This window comes from Anabrus simplex, chromosome 5, assembly GCF_040414725.1.
Source record: "Anabrus simplex isolate iqAnaSimp1 chromosome 5, ASM4041472v1, whole genome shotgun sequence".
NCBI lineage: Eukaryota > Metazoa > Arthropoda > Insecta > Orthoptera > Tettigoniidae > Anabrus > Anabrus simplex.
In genome coordinates this window covers 419,568,073-419,589,151 of record NC_090269.1, presented here as the reverse complement: position 1 = coordinate 419,589,151, position 21,079 = coordinate 419,568,073, and positions in this window count along the sequence as shown.

Genomic DNA, 21,079 nt, shown 5'->3' with positions numbered 1-21,079 from the left:
AGTAAGGATCTTCTTAGGCTTCCCCATCTGTGGAATGATATGTGAAGTAATTCCTCGTAGTACAGTTTTAGAATTTGCCTTTTGCAGCGGATACAAGGCTACCAATTTAGAGAATACATCTAAACTAACAAGGATGAATTGGTTTCCCCTACGGGCCTTGGGGAGTGGTCCGTACAGGTCCATTGCGAATATCTCGCGGGGTTCAGTAGGTAATAGTGGGCGCGGAGACTGCTTAAGTAAGTACGGATTAGGTTTAATCCTTTGGCAGACGTCGCATGATCGTAGTAAATTTCGGACTGTTTGTTTCATCTTGGCCCACACGAATGTCTCTTGGATAGTTGCCAAAACCTTCCCTATACCTCCGTGTCCAATGACCCGGTGTACATGGTTGACTACCGGTACTTGCATTTCAGATGGTATGACTATGCGAAGTTTCGTGTGTTCCTCATCCAAAAACTTGTGAAGAACCCCATTCAAATAATGGTAGCTCGCTGATAATTTACTAGCTCTGTCATACTGTGGATTGTCTGGCTGCAATGTTTTGTTAAAAAATTCTATCATCAAGTTAGTGAACCCATCTCTCTTCTGTATCGCTCCTATGTCCTTCAGATTCCTTAAGACCTCCTGATCCTCTTCTATCAACTCAATTTGGTGGATTACGACTTCCTCCGGGTTTGGATGTCGACTCAATGTGTCTGCCAAAATATTGAGTTTCCCGGGGCAATGTTCGACTGTTAGATCAAATTGCTGGATAAATAATGCCCAACGGCTAACCCTCTCGCTTGCCATATTGGTTTTCATAATGAACGTCAGCGCTTTGTGATCGGTACGGATAACAATCTGAAAACCATACACGATCTTCTTCCAATACTGCAAAGCGCTCACGATAGACAGCATTTCCAATTCCGTGATAGTATACTTTATCTCATGTTTCCGCAATTTCCGGCTCATGAAGGCAATGTAGGTTTTTATGCTTGGATCATCGGGGTTTTCCTGCAGTAACACGGCTCCTATACCTATGGTTGAGGCGTCTGTTTGAATTATGAATTTAAGGCTGAAATCCGGGTATCCGAGCTTAACATTACGCAGTAATCGTTGCTTGGTCTGAGCGAACGCCTCATCACAATTATGGTCCCACTTCCATCGATTATTTTTCTTAAGCAGGTCCTGCAATGGTGCTACTACGGTTGTGTAATCAGGGCAATGATCAGCGAAGAATTGACACATTCCAAGGAACTGCTGAACATGTTTAACTTTAGTAGGCTTAGGAAACATCCTAATGGCCTCAATTTTGACTGGGTTTGGTCGCACACCATCTCCATCTACAAGGTGACCCAAAAATAACACTTCCTTCTGACAAAAATGTGATTTCGATAGGTTGACCTTGAAGTTATGCCTTCCTAAATCGGTGAGGACTTCATTAATATTTTCCAAGTGTTCCGAAAGTGTTCTTGTAGCTACCAAGATATCATCCACATACATGATAGTCGCCTCTTTGACCTTTGGACTTAGATTGCGGTCAAGAGCTCGAATGAGAACCGAACCCGCATTCTTAATACCAAACGGGAGACGGTTAAAAACATAAGTCTGTTGATCGAATAAGAATCCCGTCAACAACTTAGATTTAGCTTCCAACAGTATATGATGAAACGATGACGTCAGGTCAAAAGTGGTAAAATATTCCATATCTTTAAATCTCTTCAAGATCTCTTTAATAGGCGGGGCCTGCTCATACTCTGGGACTAATTTCTCGTTGATAGCACGTGCATCAAGGCAAATGCGCACTGATCCGTCCGGTTTCCTTACTATCACTAAAGGATTCAAAAATGGCGTCGGTGACTTCGAAATCAATCCACTTGCTTCCATTTCTCTAATAGCTTCGCGGACTTGGGGGTAGAATTTCTCGGCAATTGGATATAACTTCTTCTTATACGGGGACCAATCATTCACGTTTAATTCGTATTCAAAATTTTCAATTTTTCCAGGTTTTGAGCCAAACGTGTCGCTATGCTTTGTTAAAATTTTGAATAAATTTTCCTTCCCCTCGGGACCTATTACAGCTGCATTAACTTTATCTGCTATAACCTTCCCACAGTTGACTTCACCTTCCTGCCATTCTGCCGCAAATAGCTTATAATCATCAGAGGTCACATGATCATCCGTCTCACTCATGACACTTTCGTCCGTCCTAAGCGGATTCACGACTTCGGTGTTCCAAATTTCTTCATGTTCTCCTATCTCTGACTGAGGGTTCATGGTTGTATCCTCAATACCTTCCCTGTGCTTAAATCTGACAGAGTTATCCCCCATATCAATCACAGCCTGGTATTCGGTCATAAAATCAGCCCCTAGGATCAAGTTATAGTTGATTTTATTCATGATAATAAATGTATGAGCAAATTTTGAATTTCCAATTTCGATGTCCAATAATGCCTGGTTCTTACATATGACGGATTTATCCGGGATAATTCCACGAATCTTCAAATTTGAAACTGGGATAATCGGGATGTTTACTTTGGATTGTAGTTCATTTACCAGAACTTGGGATACTACTGATACGCTGGCGCCTGTATCAATGAGTGATCGAACCCTCACGTGGTTGATCCTAGTGTATATCACTGGTAGTCTCTTAATTTCCTTTGAAATTTGGATTTCGGGATCGTCAATTAATTCGTCAGAGGTCACAACCCATGTATCGACCTCTGCGATGATCCATTCTTCCGTTAAAATTCGGCGTTGTTTTTTTTCGCCTCGAGCCGTTCTTCAGATTCGAACGTGGGTGCATTCGGGTTTAGGTCGCTGCCCCCTTTCCTTGCTCTTTGGAATGGCAAGCTCTCCGCTCCTGTCGCTTCCTCACCACGGCCTCGATCATGGATCGCCTCCTTCCATTTTCTCTTGTTCAGCTCTTCTATATACCGCCTAGACTCTTGGTATCTGTCATCCTTCTCCTGACGAGATCCTCCCTGGTAATATCTCGGGTTCCCTTGATTCCTAGCTGGATACGGCCTATAATTACTTCTCTGGAATCCACGGTATCCCCTGTCGGCTCGAAAGTTCCCTTGGTTGGTTTGCCGGTTGCCTTCCGCAAAATTCCTTGGTCTCGTCCACTGTCGCGGCTTCCACTCTGTATTATATGCTCGACGAGGTTCCGGATCCGTACTAGTTCCCTGGTTCTTCGTACTAGTGGTCTTCGGTTCGATTGTCCGTTCGATATTATTCACCTGTTGGTCCCTGCTCCTAATTTGTCTTGGGTTCGAATGATGCGTTGTGAGGTCTAATTGACGTAATAAAGCCTCCGCATCGACAGCTGTCTGGACATTTGACGCTATCATCATTCGTTGGACCTCGAATGGCAATTGTTTTCCAATGGCGCTAATCAATTCTGTTTCGCTCATTGGATTATCAAGCTCCCGTAGCTTGTGAAATTGTGCCACAAAATAATCAGAGAATTTCGTGGGTGAAGATGTCGAATATCGTCTGGAATATACTTCCAGCCTTAACTCCTGCTGTTCCTGAATACTCCAGAACTTTTGGAGAAAAGCCCGCCGAAATCCTTCAAAATCTTCAAAAGTATACAAGAAAGCCCTGAACCATACAGCTGGTGCTCCGTCTAGGAATTTCTCGACCGTTCGCAGTTGTCGCTCTACTGGTATTTTATTCTCATTTATATAACCGGCGACTTCCCGGATGAAACCTTTCGGGGTGATATGCCCACGGGCATCGAACTTTGGTGGCTTGTCATCAGACATCTTAATGACGTGTACCACCGATGTCGGGATAGCATTTGATGACGTAGACGACCCATCTCTGTTTTCAAACTTGAAACCGTGTGTATCAGCATGGGATAGGCCTCCTTTCTTATGAATCCCCTGGTTATCATGGGGTTCGTATTCGCGATATTGGAGGTTAAAATCTTGGCTAGACGCTGATGGTTCCAACCTAGCCTTCAACATCTCCAAGTCTTTTCGCATGTCATCCATTCCGTCGGGATTACCACTTGACATTTCTTTTGTGCCGGAATTTTGCCCATTATACGCCTTGCATTGTTCTAACAAGCGAACTTCCGTGTCGGCAAATGATTGGCCCTGTTCAATTAAGTCTTCCGTCCGCTGGAATAACGCTAAGTTTGCGTCTTCGCACTTAGTTATTCTCTGGCTACGGTCTTCTAAATTTATAGTTAGTTCTTCGACTTTGTTTTTCAGTCCTGCTACGATGACAAGTGTACGTGCGGCTTCCCCACGTAACTCGTTCATGCCCTTGTCATGCTTGTCCAAGGTGCCAGCTATCTGCGCGCATTTTTCTTCGACTTGTCCCCGGACGATGTCATTCTCCTTCCGACATTCATCCCGAATTTCCTCTATGTGTGATTCTATGTCTTTTCTGTCAGTTAATCGTAGAGCGGCGAGTTCCTTGACACTAGCGTTCAATTTTTCCTTAATTTCTGCGCGTTCCATTTGAGCCTCATCTCTAACGCGGTCAACCTTTTCATTAACGATGGTAATGTACGCATCCATGTGCACTTTTAATTCATCTTTCGCGAAGTGACATGCTTCCTGGACTTGAGTTAATTGGTCCCTAAGTTCCTGTCCCATCGCTACGCTCGCGGCCTGAACTGCATCTATTTGTGCCTTGAGTTCTGTTTTATTAACTTCGCACGCAGCCTGTACTTGGTCGATCTTATTCTCTAATGAAACACTCGCGGCCTGTACTTTGTCTATTTTATAAATAATTTCCTGTTTATCTGAAACACTGTTAGCCTGTACTTGATCGAACCTACGTTCCATGTTCAGAGTTAAGTTGCGCATTAAATCCTCTAACGTGAGAGCTTTCATCTCTCCCTGTCCTTCTACCACTATGTCCTGGGATCGCTCCCCACCGTCGTCAGACATTATAACTTTTCTTGAGAAAGCAAAAGGGCCGATCGGCCTCTCACCTTGCTGCACACGAAGGAATACGCTATTGGGTCTAGGCCCTATCCTATGACATTATACCCCTACACTAACTTTCATTTAACAAAAAAAAGTTTTGACTCTAATACTTGTTTACATTTGCAGGTCATTCAACTTGAATGCTGGCTTGCGCCTAAGATTTCACAATAAACCGCTCCAATATAACAACAACAACAACAACATTAAAAACAACGATGAAGTTGGAAATCTCCTGCCCTGAAATACGTTAATTTTAAATTTATACCATCTCAACCTCTTTTTAAATAATAACTTGAACTGGTGCTCAGTAATATTTTTACCATTTCAAGCCTTCCTAAACAACTGTTTATAATATTCATCTCATGTCCAATGACATTTAAAAGGAGTCCTGAATTACCAAATTAATATTAAATTCCATATGGGAAACAGAGAAACATCAAATCTTCGAGCTTATTGAATTTTGAATCATTGCCAAACTTGAAAAGATTAGCAATGGATTATATTAATAAACTAGCCAAATCTAGCTCCGTTCGAAACTAACCTTACTCTAGCATGATATTACGTTACAAGTGAACACACACTTGACCGTGATGCGGTCATCAATTAATAAAAATCAAAAATTTAGAAATATAAAATTTGAAAACAAAGTATAAAAATTTTACAATTGATTAGCAATAATATTGGCCTCTCTGCCGTTCTTAAAGCAACACGTTGGGCAAGCAATTTTTGCTTCTGGCCCAACTGTAACATGTCCTACAATTGGTCATCATTTTACTGATGTCAACCAACATGACTCGTAGTTCTTCCCTTACTTTGTTAGGCCCTCTCTGCCGTTCTTAAAGCAACACTTTGCCGTTCTTAAAACAACACTTTGCCGTTCTTAAAGCCCCACGTTGGGCGCCATTTTGCACCCGTCCACCTCCCGAGTCCCAGACTAGCATTTATCTCAGGGGTGTCGGTTCATTATTTAATTCATCAAATATAAATATAACGGCGTAATAGAACACGGGGATGAACGGAGCAACTTAAAATTAAAAGGGGGAAGGCTCGATTGTAACTTGAATTTAAGGACTCCATGATAGGACTAGGAAGTGACTATTACTTTAAAAAGGGCATTATCTAACTACAATAAAAAGATTATGAGAGTGGTTTCCTTTGAAATAATTTGCCAGAAGGAGCGGTTTATTACGCCATTTGACGTATAAAACTTTGATACACGTGGCAACAATATTTGAATTTACACACATGTTACATACATAAATCACTTGCCATACCGCAAGTGGTATCAATATCTTGCTGCGTTACTTCTGAAATAAAAGGACATTTTGGAGGTATAATTTACGGATCGATTCCATTTGAATCGAACCGTTGTTCAAAGATATAGCTTCCTTCTATCGGGAGCCCGAGCATAACCCATGTTACGGTCGGCTTCCCGATTTAACTAAGATGACGTACTCCGGCTATATACATTTTTCCGAGACCGGTACTCGGACTGGGTAATGTTTCTCGTGAAGTGCGAAAACTGGATTCCACGGACAGTTCCTATCTTACGATATCCAGCTGATGCCATACCACTGAATTAGCATTATATATTATTTACATGTGATCTGAATTGTCACCAGTTAGCCTCAGTAGACTACTGCCACAGATGAGATAACGAGAAGCGGTGGGAAAATACCGTGCCAGTGACCCCCCTCGCATCGCGAGCGAAGTAAACAAACACGCCAAGTATGTAACATCGTCCATGCGGAAACCGTACGATAACGCGGTAAACAAAATGACTCTAATATTAACATCCTCATTATACAACATACGAATAGAGGGATATCGTCACCAAACAATTTAATCCACGAAATTATCATCCTCGAAATTATTATTATTATTATTATTATTACTATTATTATTCAACGGTTCCTGGCACTGTCACGTTTGATTAATATCGTCATTATTATGCGGAATGCAAACACAAATGGTTATTACTGTTATTATTATTATATCCCTCTCGTGGTTATTATTATTATTAATGAATAGGTGACTCAAGATATTATTATTATTATTCATGTCACTTAAGAGGTTATTATTATCAATGAACCGGTCACTTCCGCCAAAATATATATTAAGATATCGGTCACAATTACAAATATTTCACTGATCAACCAACGACATCATTCCAGTTATTATTATGACAATTATTATTAATCCGACCGCGATGATTTAACAACGTCCTTACATTATTATTATTATTATCGGTTGCATATTATCATTTAGATTCCCGTTTAACATCTTTATCAACGCTCATTTAATTAAGGCGGTCCAATCCTTTATCTGCAATATTTATTATTATTATTATTATCACGACATCATGATTGTCCTCGCTCGTCATTACAATGAATACAATATACGACCATTTATGTGGAATCTGAACTCTCATTATCCTTAGATCCGTTGTATCTCAACGAATAGCTGTGCAGTCTATTTATTTCGTACATGCTGTCACGGGTTCGAATTCTACCCGCTGCGTAACTCAGTATTTCTCTGTGACACTGCCCCTACATTTTACACTCATATCAATATCCTAAGTGTCTCTCGTACGGAATTTATTTTCCTCTCTATCTCAATATTCCTCGATTCATTTATTTATTCCTCACAGAATTATCAACTGACTTATTTATTCATTTCTGACATCGTACGACATTTTATTATCTGACTGCAGATTCTTTCACATATTCTATCTCATTTTGATCTACGCTTTAGTTCATTCTCCACAAATAATCGTAACATCTTGAAATTATATTTACCAAATTTTGACAATCATGGTCTCGTAATATTAGCACTACGTTTTCCGGCTACTGAATCGCAACTTCAAAACGCGATATTTATACGTAAAAATATTGGACCGTAATTTAAACCACACGTTCATTAACATGTACGGATTATTAGCACCGATCTACATTTCAATATTATTAATTGACCAAATTAAATTATCACGCACTTTAATTCCAAATTAAAACGACATCCCGTCATTAAATGATTCCCAATAAACTCAACACTTGATCACATGAATTATTATTATCTCCAAATCATATTTAAAAAAATATCATCTTCAAAAAAAAAGTAGTTATATTATTTATTTATTATTATTATTATTTAAAAAAATAATATTTCGCCTGTAACACGGTAGTCCACTCGTAATATGTTTAACGCATAACCCCTTGTACAAACTCGATTTATTCTGGCACTAAACACTCCAGATATGATTTACTTGGAAATATTATTATATTAATCGCATCTCACAAATTTAACAATTTCACTTTGAAAATATGACCATATTAATTACAACAAAACACTCTTGGTATGGCGAAGCTGGATTTTCCTTCCATGTCATTAAATGGCTCGTTAAAATTTACAAAACATAAAAGCGCATATCGGGTCTTAGTTAACTAGCATAACCAAAATCAAACGTAAAGAAAATTATTGACTACAAAGAAATATGAATGCATGCATGACTTAACGTACTACACTATATATACAAATTTACATCTCCAACAAACTGAATACATAAAAGACCCGATTATTTACATTATTATGATTTACTACTGTCCGTGCTACAAATTTAGGATGGGGTCGTTAAGCGACCCATCTTGTTACAGAAGGTAACCAAGTATAATCAAATTATTCCCATTTTTCCCATCACGATAACATTTCCCAAATATTATTTACAGTTTAGTACTCATCTTAGTTATCGGTATTCCATTGCAGCTTTGCAGACGAGAGGCTCCATCCGGCCCCTCTCTGCGTTTTACTCCTCCATTCTTGATGGCGTAGTTTCACAAAAGATTTCCTGGCACATTATCATTTTACACTCATATCTTGATTACCACAAACCTTCACCATTTACAACGTTAACACTGTATACTTTAAATTGGATACAACAAATTACTATCCTAGACCCATGAATTTAATATATACACTATTTAATCTTCGTCCACCTACCGCACAATGGACCTGGACACGTACGACGAGGTGTCAACTATTACGCCCGTCGCGATACGCCCGATTTATACGGCATTCTTGACGTGTTCATAATATCGGTTCGGTATAGCTAAGTACAGGCTACTACTTCCTTAAAGTACTGTTCGTCACACAGTCTATTATGTACGTACTTATGGTGATATATTTTATACTACTCTCTTGCAGTGTAATTACTTTACATCACTGATATTCACAAATGACAAACACTGTCCTACGTTAACATTTTCTAATTCCTGTTGCTTGAGCGCGATCACATTTTACAAACACTGGCGGATGCTCGCGCCATTAAATGACTGTACGTCCGTAGAATTCTAAGTTACCGGCGACCAACAGTTCAGCTCCCGATATTCAATTCACGTGTGCTGGCGACCGTCAATTCAGCTCCAACGATTCAAGACAAGTGTGTTGGCGAGGATCCCTTGCCCCGTATATATGGATGAAGCCTTTTTCCCGCGGATTCGTTGACGTCATACCCCTTAGGGGGGGGGTGGATTTTTAATATCGGTACTTGCACTCCGAATTGGAAGTTAAAATTTACATCAAATTAATCCACTCCGCTAGCATATCTGCTGGATAAAATATGAACTCCTGGTGATCACAGATTTAGGAGATATGGGTGGATTTAGCTCCTCACATTTCGCGCCTTCGTAAGCGTCCCTGACAACGTGGTCTTCCTTCCGCCAATGAGATTCAAGCTGTCTGGTTTCCAAGAAATCCAGCCTTCAATTTATTTAATTTGCCAATAAGTATTGATTATTTTTCCATGCGTGACATCTAATAAATCCAGTACACCCATCCGTGTACTCATATTAATTTATTACTGATTACTTTTGTAGTTACGAAAATATCTCATCCATCATTCCTTAAGATGGTATTCCTGAGTCTCCCATCAAATTTTTACTATTGGCCGGCAAGCGGTCACGTGATTTAAATCTCCACCTGCTCGAACTTAGGCTAGCGAACGTACACTCAGCCGCTGTAATTTTCCATGAGGTCACGGACTTTCCGTCCTGCCAAAAATATCCCAAGGTATTACTCATGTGGTGAGTTTCCTTTGTATGACTCTCCCCCTTCCTCTTTCTGACCAAGACTTATTTGTGGACTCTGTATTTCCTTGTACGCCAACTAATGATATTCCCTGCTGTGAAGTAGCTAAAAGTTGTCGTGTTGAGCTAATCCGTCAGGCTCCAGTCTGTCGTCCTTCCTTCGCTCTGATTTCGACAATACATAAACGAAATATTTTCAAATACACTCCTCTGTATTTCAATAAATGTACCATATTATTTTACCGATCAAATCATGACTGACTATGGGCCTAAGTCACTCGGGTTCACTATATGAATGCCGGTCTTCTAACCTCAACTAATTTTCGACCAACGACATCAATCCTCTACCTTCTTCTCTTCTTTTGATCGAATCCCGAGTCCAGCATTTCCTGGCATTTCTTTTTTTTTTTTAACACCGTACAACATATAATTGCAGCTAAAGCAGCAAGTTCTGCTTTGTTTATTGGAGCCATACTCTCAAACACACTGTAAGTTGAACAGCTGATTCTTAGTTTATAAGATGGCAGCACATATACATCTTAGTTCCGAAGTGAGTTCATAGATGGTCATCCCGATGTTTCCACGGATTTTATAAAATAATTTTACCGTGAGCAACACAACTTGTTTTCACCAAATTTTTATAAAATTAATTGTACAACAAATTTTACGAATCATTTGACCGTGAGCAATAGGCACAAGTCTACGTTAAAGCAAGTGTAGTTTAAACTTTAGTCTGGTAGTAAAGTGTAGTTCCGTTACGACAGCGAGAGAGAGACGCCTCAGAAACCTGTAAATAGGAAATTTATGTTTTATTGCATTTGTATACCATGCTGCTGGTACTGTGCAATCAGCTCATATACTACAATGCGTCCTGACGGATTAGGTAGGTCAATTTATAGCCTAGACCTGCTACTGATGGCAAAATAAAACAGGTTAATTACCTCTTTAAGAAAGTAACTCTTGGTGAATTTCTAGTATAATGTTTTCTGACATATTTGACTCTGTATTTATTTATTTATTTATTCCATCGCAATTAAATAGTTGCATGAGACCCATAGGTTAACATTATTTCTAAATGACAGTACATAACTGTACTTAAGGCAGTGATGGCCCCTCTTTTGCCATAACGCTTCCCCTCAGCGGAAATCTTACGAGGACACTGTACCTAACCTGTTGGCTTTTTCTGATTCCAAGCTGTTTCAGCATTGACTTGTTCGTCCGGTGTGCCCTTGAAGGTATTCGCACTGTTGCTCTGTACCAATACATTTCCAAAGAGTCCATCATGTGGTGGTCTGTCGTCTTTAAGACTTCTGCGTGGAAGATATGAGTGTCCGAAAAAGCGTAACACTCATTGATACAGTGATGGAGGTGTCTGTCCATTATGTGAGTAAACTTTCCATGTACTTTAGCAACCCCAAAGAAGAGATAAGATTTCCTGAAAAACAAGTAGTTTATTTGAAATAAACTATATTCAGTTACAAATGAAAGATTGGGCTTGATTGATGAAGCGCTATTTTTACAAGAAAACGTTTAGTTCCATCATCACGTACAGCATGTGTTATTCTGCGCAGCCAGCACACACTAGTCACAGTGTTGGCGTTCACAATAGACAGCATGTTGGACGCTTTCCGAGCCAGTTAGTGGCCTGCCACAACCTTGTTAGTCTGCTCCCTCCTTTTTCAGAAAACATCATCTAATCTTCTTAGCAAAGAAAATGTGTCACGGCCGCAGGTGTGTGGACCTACGTCGCGTGGATCTTAGCAGTAAGTCAATGCACAGAGTTTAGGTTCAGAGACGTTCTTTTTAACAAGGATGGCCTATGTTTTTGGTCTTCTTCAGTATTCCGACACCGTTGTAACCATGGCAACCAGTACTAGGCCAGTAGCGCCCTCTTCTCACTGTGCGCATTCTTCCTGTAACTTAGAGCTTGAGAATATCTCATATCAGGTGAATCTGTTCTACTCCTCAGTCTAGAACTAAAATACTTGAACTGGCCAGAAATGAACCGAGGATTTAGGGATAAGAGACAGATATACTACATGTACACCACAGGACTGACTAATAATAATAATAATAATAATAATAATAATAATAATAATAATAATAATAATAAATCCATCAATCACTACTGATCTACATTTAGGGCAGTCGCCCAGGTGGCAGATTCCCTATCTGTTGTTTTCCTAGCCTTTTCAGAAATGATTTCAAAGAAATTGGAAAATGATTGAACATTTCCCTGGGTAAGTTATTCCAATCCCTAACTCCCCTTCCTATAAACAAATATTTGCCCCAATTTGTCCTCTTGAATTCCAACTTTATCTTCATATTGTGATCTTTCATACTTTTAAAGACACCACTCAAACTTATTCGTCTACTGATGTCCTCCCACGCCATCTCTCCGCTGACAGCTCGGAACATACAATTTAATCGAGCAGCTCGTCTCCTTTCTCCCAAATCTTCCCAGCCCAAACTTTGCAACATTTTTCTAACGCTACTCTTTTGTCGAAAATCACCCAGGACAAATCGAGCTGTTTTTCTTTGGATTTTTTCCAGTTCTTGAATCAAGTAATCCTGATGAGGGTCCCATACACTGGAACCATACTCTAGTTGGAGTTTTACCAGAGACTTATATGCCCTCTCCCATCCTTACTACACCCCCTAAATACCCCCATAACCATGTGCAGAGATCTGTACCCTTTATTAACAATCATATTTTTGTGATTACCCCAATGAAGGTCTTTTCTTATATTAACACCTAGGTACTTACAATGATCCCCAAAAGGAACTTTCACCCCATCAACGCAGTAAATAAAACTGAGAGGACTTTTCCTATTTGTGAAACTCACAACCTGACTTTTAACCCCGTTTATCATCATACCATTGTCCACGGTCCATCTCACAACACTATCGAGGTCACCCTGTAGCCGCTCACAATCTTGTAACTTATTTATTACTCTGTACAGAATAACATCATCTGCAAACAGCCTTATCTCTGATTCCACTTCTTTACACATATCATTGATATATTGTAACGGTTCAAATCCCGTTACAAGATGATATCTGTATTTTATTATTTTATCTGTATTATTATTATTATTATTATTATTATTATTATTATTATTATTATTATTATTATTATTATTATTATGTCAGTATTATTATTTCATCTGTGAGATTACTATTATTATTATTATTATTATTATTCAATTCCATTACGCAAAGCTTGTCGCTTGCGTATTTGTAATTGAGTGTATGCATATATACGTATATGTAGATTAACATTAAATACCTGTACAGTGAGAGTTTCGATATATCAGATGTTGAGTGCGACATCCTTACATTGTGCAATAATGCTGACATTTAGGCCAAGTCATCGCCACGTCATGGCTACGTCATCGTGAGCTTTTAGCATTTCGCTCGGTGAGTCGGCCGCCCCAGGGGATTTCACCATTACATGCAATGGTTTGAGGCGTTGTGGGAGTATGTCATTGTTATTTCTGGAGATTACGTAGCTGTGTCAACCAACGTCTATAAAAGGTGGATGCATATTGTAGCGTCAGTCATTATCTAAACGGAAGCAGTACAGTGAAGAAGTCTACGAGATGAAGAGACCTCAGTCGGTCAGTCAACGAGTGTGAACGAGAGATGGAGAAGACTCAGTGAGCCATTAATCATTGGTCATTGAAAGAGTGAGGCCAAAGGTTGGTCCGTCACTTAGTTGAAGACACGGACGCAAGGGCTTACCATGGAGTCACAGAGGGACACACTTACATAGAAGTGATACCATATTGACTTACAAAGAAGCCAGATGATATGGAGAAGAAGCAGTCACAAGGATGTATCACCAAATGAGGCGTGACACATCTACAGTAAACACCAGATCAAAGGAATACGTCGTAATTACACTCAAAGTGTTGAAGGTACAGTCAAGTGAATCAGTGAGGGAAATATTTCGTATAAATTGTTAAATGTCCGGTCAAAAAGAATTCAAATTCATGCCTAGTTTCTTTCAGTTGCAGTGTCATAATTTCATGTTCTCATCTGTTGTATCGCAACAAGACTCACTATTTTTTATATATTATTTAAAGAATATATTTTGTTCTATCAAACGAATTCATAGTTTTATTTCAATGACAGTAAAATAGCTTAACCTCAAAATTAATGAGGAAACCGAACGCCAATCTCCTTTTCCCAGAACTTATATGGTATGTTGTCAAAAGTAAGCTTATTACCCCACACCCTAGAGATAGTCAAGAGTCTCATTCTATTACTGCTGCACTGAGTGGTAGCTGGTGCCCTTCAAATAACGTATGTGTAAGTAAGCAGGTAACAAGTAAGTGTGAGTACAAGGTCCGACGAGTGTGTATTTTATTTAATGAATATTAATTTTCAGATTTTCCATTTTAAATGCAGATATTTCATATTTTTCAAGTTAAATGCAGTTTTATAATAATGTTTCAGAAGTTAGTCAGCGAGTCAGGAAAGTCACAATATATAAGAAAACATAAAGGTCCAATAATACTGCCTGGAGGAATTCCCCTCTTAATTATTACGGGGTCAGGTAAAGCTTCGCCTACTCTAATTCTCTGAGTTCTATTTTCTAGAAATATAGCCACCCATTCAGTCACTCTTTTTCCTAGTCCAATTGCAGTCATTTTTGCCAGTAGTCTTCCATTATCTACCCTATCAAATGCCTTAGATAGGTCAATCGCAATACAGTCCACTTGGCCTCCTGAATCCAGGATATCTGCTATATCTTGCTGAAATCCTACAAGCTGAGCTTCAGTCGAATAACCTTTCCTAAACCCAAACTGCCTTCTGTCAAACCAGTTATTAATTTCGCAAACATGTCTAATATAATCAGAAAGAATGCCTTCCCAAAGCTTACATACAATGCATGTCAAACTGACTGGCCTGTAATTTTCAGCTTTATGTCTATCACCCTTTCCTTTATACACAGGGGCTACTACAGCAACTCTCCATTCATTTGGTATAGCTCATTCAACCAAACAATAATCAAATAAGTATTTCAGATATGGTACTAAATCCCAACCCATTGCCTTTAGTATATCCCCAGAAATCTTATAAATTCCAGCTGCTTTTCTAGTTTTCAACTTTTGTATGCTGACTGAATACTTCTGCCTTTTGAAGATCCTCGCATACACACTCCCCTTGTTCATTAATGATTCCTGGAATGTCCTTCTTTGAACCTGTTTCTGCCTTAAAATACCTATACATACCCTTCCATTTTTCACTAAAATTTGTTTGACTGACAATTATGCTTGCCATCATGTTATCCTTAGCTGCCTTCTTTGCTAGATTCAATTTTCTAGGAAGTTCCTTCAATTTCTCCTTACTTCCACAGCCATTTCTAACTCGAATTCTTTCCAGTCTGCACCTCCTTCTTAGTCTCTCTATTTCTCTATTACAATAAGGTGGGTCTTTACCATTCCTTACCTCCCTTAAAGGTACAAACCTGTTTTCGCATTCCTCAACAATTTCTTTAAACCCATCCCAGAGTCTGTTTACAGTTTTATTTACCGTTTTCCACCGATCATAGTTACTTTTTAGAAACTGCCTCATGCCTGCTTTATCAGCCATATGGTACTGCCTAATAGTCCTACTTTTAAGACCTTCCTTTCTCTCACATTTATTTTTAACTACGACAAAAACAGCTTCGTGATCACTAATACCATCTATTACTTCGGTTTCTATATAGATCTCATCTGGTTTTATCAGCACCACATCCAAAATATTCTTCCCTCTAGTTGGTTCCATCACTTTCTGAATAATAATAATAATAATAATAATAATAATAATAATAATAATAATAATAATAATAATAATAATTGTACCGGGAGCTACACCCGCCCCGTTCATTCAACTGAAGCGCCTTGAAGAATGCAATCTGATATATGAAGTTTGCAACAACTAGTGCAAGAAGTTTGGACTTTTCTCTACAGATGTCTCTACTGACAAACTTATGTCATGCCCTCTGGTGTGAAGAGGGATTATTAAGATTGCAAAGTAATTTGTTATTTTAAAGTTTACTAAACTGAGTTTTTTATTCCATGTTTTGGGTGTGTCAAAGTTAGTAACACTTCTATCTCTCCCCTCCAACTTTGGATGTTGGCTAATAGAAAACAGTGTATGTTTACCTATATTTTGTTAGCCAATAAGATCTGTCTTGTAGCTATTTAATTACCCAGTGAAAAGGGGGGGGGGAGAGGTGTCCAGTCTTAGCCCAGTGCTCTCTAGTACCTTCCTCTCGGGTATAAAAGCTGGCGCATTTTTCCACCAGGTTGGCTTATTCATCGCTCCAGTCTAGTGTGTTATTGTGAGGGGAGGCGGGTATTGCCACTTTCGTTGTCGAGATGTCCATCAGATCAAGGTAATGGCAGTCCTGGCTTAATTAAGTAACAGTCTTTGACAGATAGCTCGAGGGGAATGTTCCAAAACTGAATAATGTAACTTAACATGTAAATTTCAATCTTCTAATGTACATTTCAAACAAGCCTAAGAAACTTAGATGAAATTCGCGAACAGAGAGAGTGACGCCCTCTCGTGTTTCCTATCAACTTGACTTTGAGGTGACCATGACTTTGTAACCTTTTGTAATCTAAATTTTCTCCATCTACTCACCTCAGTAGTATAGGGTTAGCCTCTGTAACTTCGAGTCTGAAGCCCAAATAGTGCAAGTGTCGGCCTCCACACAATTTTGATTTCTGGGGCCAGTAACTTTAACCTGTTTTTTTTTCCTTTCCCACAGAGGCCCGGTAGATTGGTTATTCCATACCTCTGTGAAATTCTATTTTGCTTTGTGTAAATATGTTACACGGTTTTGCATCTAAGACAGTAAATACGGTTGGAATTGTAAAAAGTAGATTGTGCCTTCGAATAGGCCTGGACATTTTGTTGAAAATGCAAAATTTATAGAACGAAGACGCTCTGGGTATTAATGGAACTGTTGAAGGATGCCTCTGGAAGGCTATAATGGTGCAATAGTCTCCTAGACAACTAGATAATTTTGTAGAGCAAAAGCTGCTTTTGAAACATTGTATATTTTGAATACTCTGTAAAAGAAAGTGGGAGGGTCGTCTCCTTGAAGGGAGCCGCCGCGCCAATTGGAGAATGTATAATTAGTGAGCTTCAAGCTCAAGGTTGACGTCACTCTATTTTCTAAAATTGTTATCCTAGCTTGTCATCCTTAGTACCTGAATTTTTTATTAAAGTGTTATTTCTAAAAAAAGAAAATACAGCTGAAAAGAAATATAACCATACTTTTGAACTTTTACATCAATCTTCTTGATTGTCTTAGGTGGACCCATTCATGCCCGCACCCTCTTTCACCTCTGTGATCCACAAAAACTCGCTAATAATAATAATAATAATAATAAGAAGAAGAAGAAGAAGAAGAAGAAGAATGCCGGGCTGAGGGGCTCAGATGGTTGAGGAGCTGGCCTTCTGACCACAACTTGGCAGGTTCGATTCTGGCTCAGTCTGGTGGTATTTGAAGATGCTTAAATACGTCAGCCTCGTGTCGGTAGATTTACTGGCATGTAAAAGAACTCCTGCGGGACTGAATTCCGGCAGTTCGGCGGTTCCGAAAACCGTAAAAGTAGTTAGTGGTACATAAAGAAAGTAACATTAGTCATTATTATTAATAACAATAACAATAATAATAGCTCAATGTGGAAAAGGGAAAATTCAAGCGGTTAGGAAAGGTAAAACTATCTAGGTGAGTGGATAGAACCCAACATGTTTGAGAAAGAAGCTTCCACGTCACTCGTGAACAAAATGGAAATGGCACACCATCTAACCAAGGGTGTCTACAACAGAAGATCAATATTCTTGAACGCCAAGTTTACCACACACTACAGCACACTCATTCGTCCGGAGGCTCTCTACGCAACAGAGTGCCTTGCAAAGAACAAAACAAAGATGTTATTGAAAAATATGAGATCAAATGAAAGATTTTGAAGAAAATCTTGGGCCCCAACAAAGACAAAGTTTAGAAGACGACACAACGACAAGCTCTATTTCCACGTAGAAAAGATAACCGATATGATGCGGAGGAGAAATACTGTTTTCCATGTCACGTGACAAAGAATGAGCCGTATAAGGTCAACCATGCGTATCTTCTCCTGGGTTCAGTGAGGCAGAAAAGATCTACAAGACGTGGGCATCACGCATGATGATATCCTGGAGCATAAAGAAGAAACTTCAAGACAACATTCATTCATTACTTAATTAACGTAAATCTTTACAGTATCTGTGGAAGGGTAGGGAAAAGGACGGGTCCCCTACACGAGCCCCATGACCTTTGGAGATAATTACCTAAATCTTAAACTATAACAATCATATAAACTATTTAGAGGTGAAATAACAAAGTATAATGTATACAAATTTCTCATTTACACATCCTTTCACTCCCTGATTCATTCTTTCAGAGGAGTTTCCAATAAAGGTCGAGGCTGAAAATAGGGAAGGCGTGGACCGACGAAGGAAATGAACAACAAAGGCAACGAATGCGGGAGCACTGGACAAATGTTAAAGCCCGGGGAAGGAGGCAGTTGAAATGACGTGGTCCTTAGTTGTCTGAAACGACATGAATGAATGAATAAATGAATGAATGAATTAGTATTGTATTTTTGAAGACTAGAATGTCTTTGGTTTTCTCACAGTTGATGAGCCTTACCATTCTCTCGTGCATACCCTCAGCTTTCTTTCAATTTCTCAGAACTCTTGATCTCCCGCGTGAATGGAGTCAAAGGATGCATTATCTGTACCCCTGCATGTCGTAAGAGAGGAAGAACCAAAGAATGTGTACTCACTCACACGACATCTAAACCCGAAAAAACACCCGTGATTCTATGTTTTATCGTGTAGCGAAGAAAATGTACGACTGTGAAGTTTTTCTGACAGGGGTCTCCTGTTCGAATGTTCTTTTCTTGTTTTTTTTTTTTTTTTTTTTTTTTTTTGCTAGTCGCTTCACGTCGCACCGACACAGATAGGTCTAATGGCTAAGACGGAACAGGAAAGGCCTAGGAATGGGAAGGAAGAGGTCGTGGCCTTAATTAAGGTACAGCCCCAGCATTTGCCTGGGAAATGGGAAACCACGGAAAACCATCTTCAGGGCTGCCGACAGTGGGGTTCGAACCCACTACCTGCCGGATGCGAGCTCACAGCTGCGGGCTCCTAACCGCACGGCCAATTCGCCCGGTGTTCGAATGTTCTGAAATCACATTGTTTCTGATCCTAAACGATTTTTGTACATCTTCAGGATGTTTCGGGTTTATCTATCTCCAATGGTCAGACGGGAGCAGTGAGTTTTGTGGCTCGTGGCGCCCAGCCACCTCACATTTCTTATGCCCAGCCTCAGACATAATGTGCGTTCTGGATTCTCTTTGTCTCATTCTTTCTACTTGTGTGAATTAAGTTACTGAGACATTTCCGATATTTTCTCGAATTTCACTAATATTTCACCATTTTTCACGACCCTAATCAAGTTTTTCGCAAATATTATTAGAAATTTCAGCCACTAAATTTAATTTCGTGTGGCTATTTCTAGCCGGATGCAGCCCTTCTAAGGCAGACCCTCCGATGAGGGTGGGCGGCATCTGCCATGTGTAGGTAACTGCGTGTTATTGTGGTGGAGGATAGTGTTGTGTGTGGTGTGTGAGTTGCAGGGATGTTGGGGACAGCACAAACACCCAGCGCACGAGCCATTGGAATTAACCAATGAAGGTTAAAATCCCCGACCCGGGCGAGAATCGAACCAGGGACCCTCTGAACCGAAGGCCAGTACGCTGACCATTCAGCCAACGAGTCGGACATTTCGGCCACTGATAGGATAGAATGCAAACGTGTTTGAATAAGGCACAAATGTAACTGACCCGCTCTACAGCTGTGTCGGTGAGTTGCACACATTTTAGGGGTTATATGGTTCAGATCGCTAATAAACGTATTATGTGAATCTCACCGCAGAACCGTTGTGCGGTTACGATTTGGTTAAATACGTTTGTATTCTACCTTATTCGTGCCTATTGATATCGATATATATCGTGTATATGAAACAAACGATACCTCGAGCAAAGACCAACTACAATACCTCAGACCTTAACCGACCTATCGAAACTGACCATAATGGTTTCAGTTGGAGTGCTACCTTAAGTTTGTTCTGGTTTGTAGAATTCGTATTGTTACCAAATAGGTACGGAAATTTGAATATTATGAATCGAAAATTATACTTATTTATAACCGAAAAGGTTATAGAACTTCTTTCAGTAATGATGTTTGTTTTTATCCAAATAATTCTGGTGGTGATAAAGTTATGTCCTCATGTTCTTCTCAGAACCTACCTTCTTAATATTTTTAGGTACCTGTGCAGTATCTTTGTAAGTTAATCACATGAGTGTTATGTGCTGTGTGCCTGAATGAATGTTCAAATATAGGGGCAGAGCAAAAGCTTTACTGTTCCGATTTCCAAAATACCAAGTATTAAGGTAAATTGGTTAGGAGCATTGATAGGAAAAACATCGAACTAAGTGATACTAGTGTTGTGTGCATGAAACACTTTTATATCACTTTTATTGTTATGAAAAATATTATACCCATGGAAGATATTGATCCAGTTTGGGTGTCATGCAAACTTCCGAAGTTACCTATTGATGCTTATCCTAGCATTTTACCAAATCAGCCAACGTACCTAACTAAAATATTAAGCCAGTCCTAGAAAGATTCGAAAAATTGCGACTCATAGTTGCAATTGAGATGTGAAGATGATGATGCAGTTGATAATTTTCAGTGTTTTACAACTGAGGTACATATACACGATACACAAACCCATTCCTCGCGAATTGAAATGAGGATTACTTCTTTTTTTATAAAGTACAAGAGGATGATGGACCATCAATTCTGGCGAGTTTTAAAGTGATTTAGATGTGCTTTAGATGTACAAATGTCACTGTATCTACTCAACAATTCGGGTGGATTTTTGGACAGTTTAAATGTTTTTTGAGATGTGAATTTGTCTGCATCGTTTAGTGAATAATATGTGGTTAATGATGATGC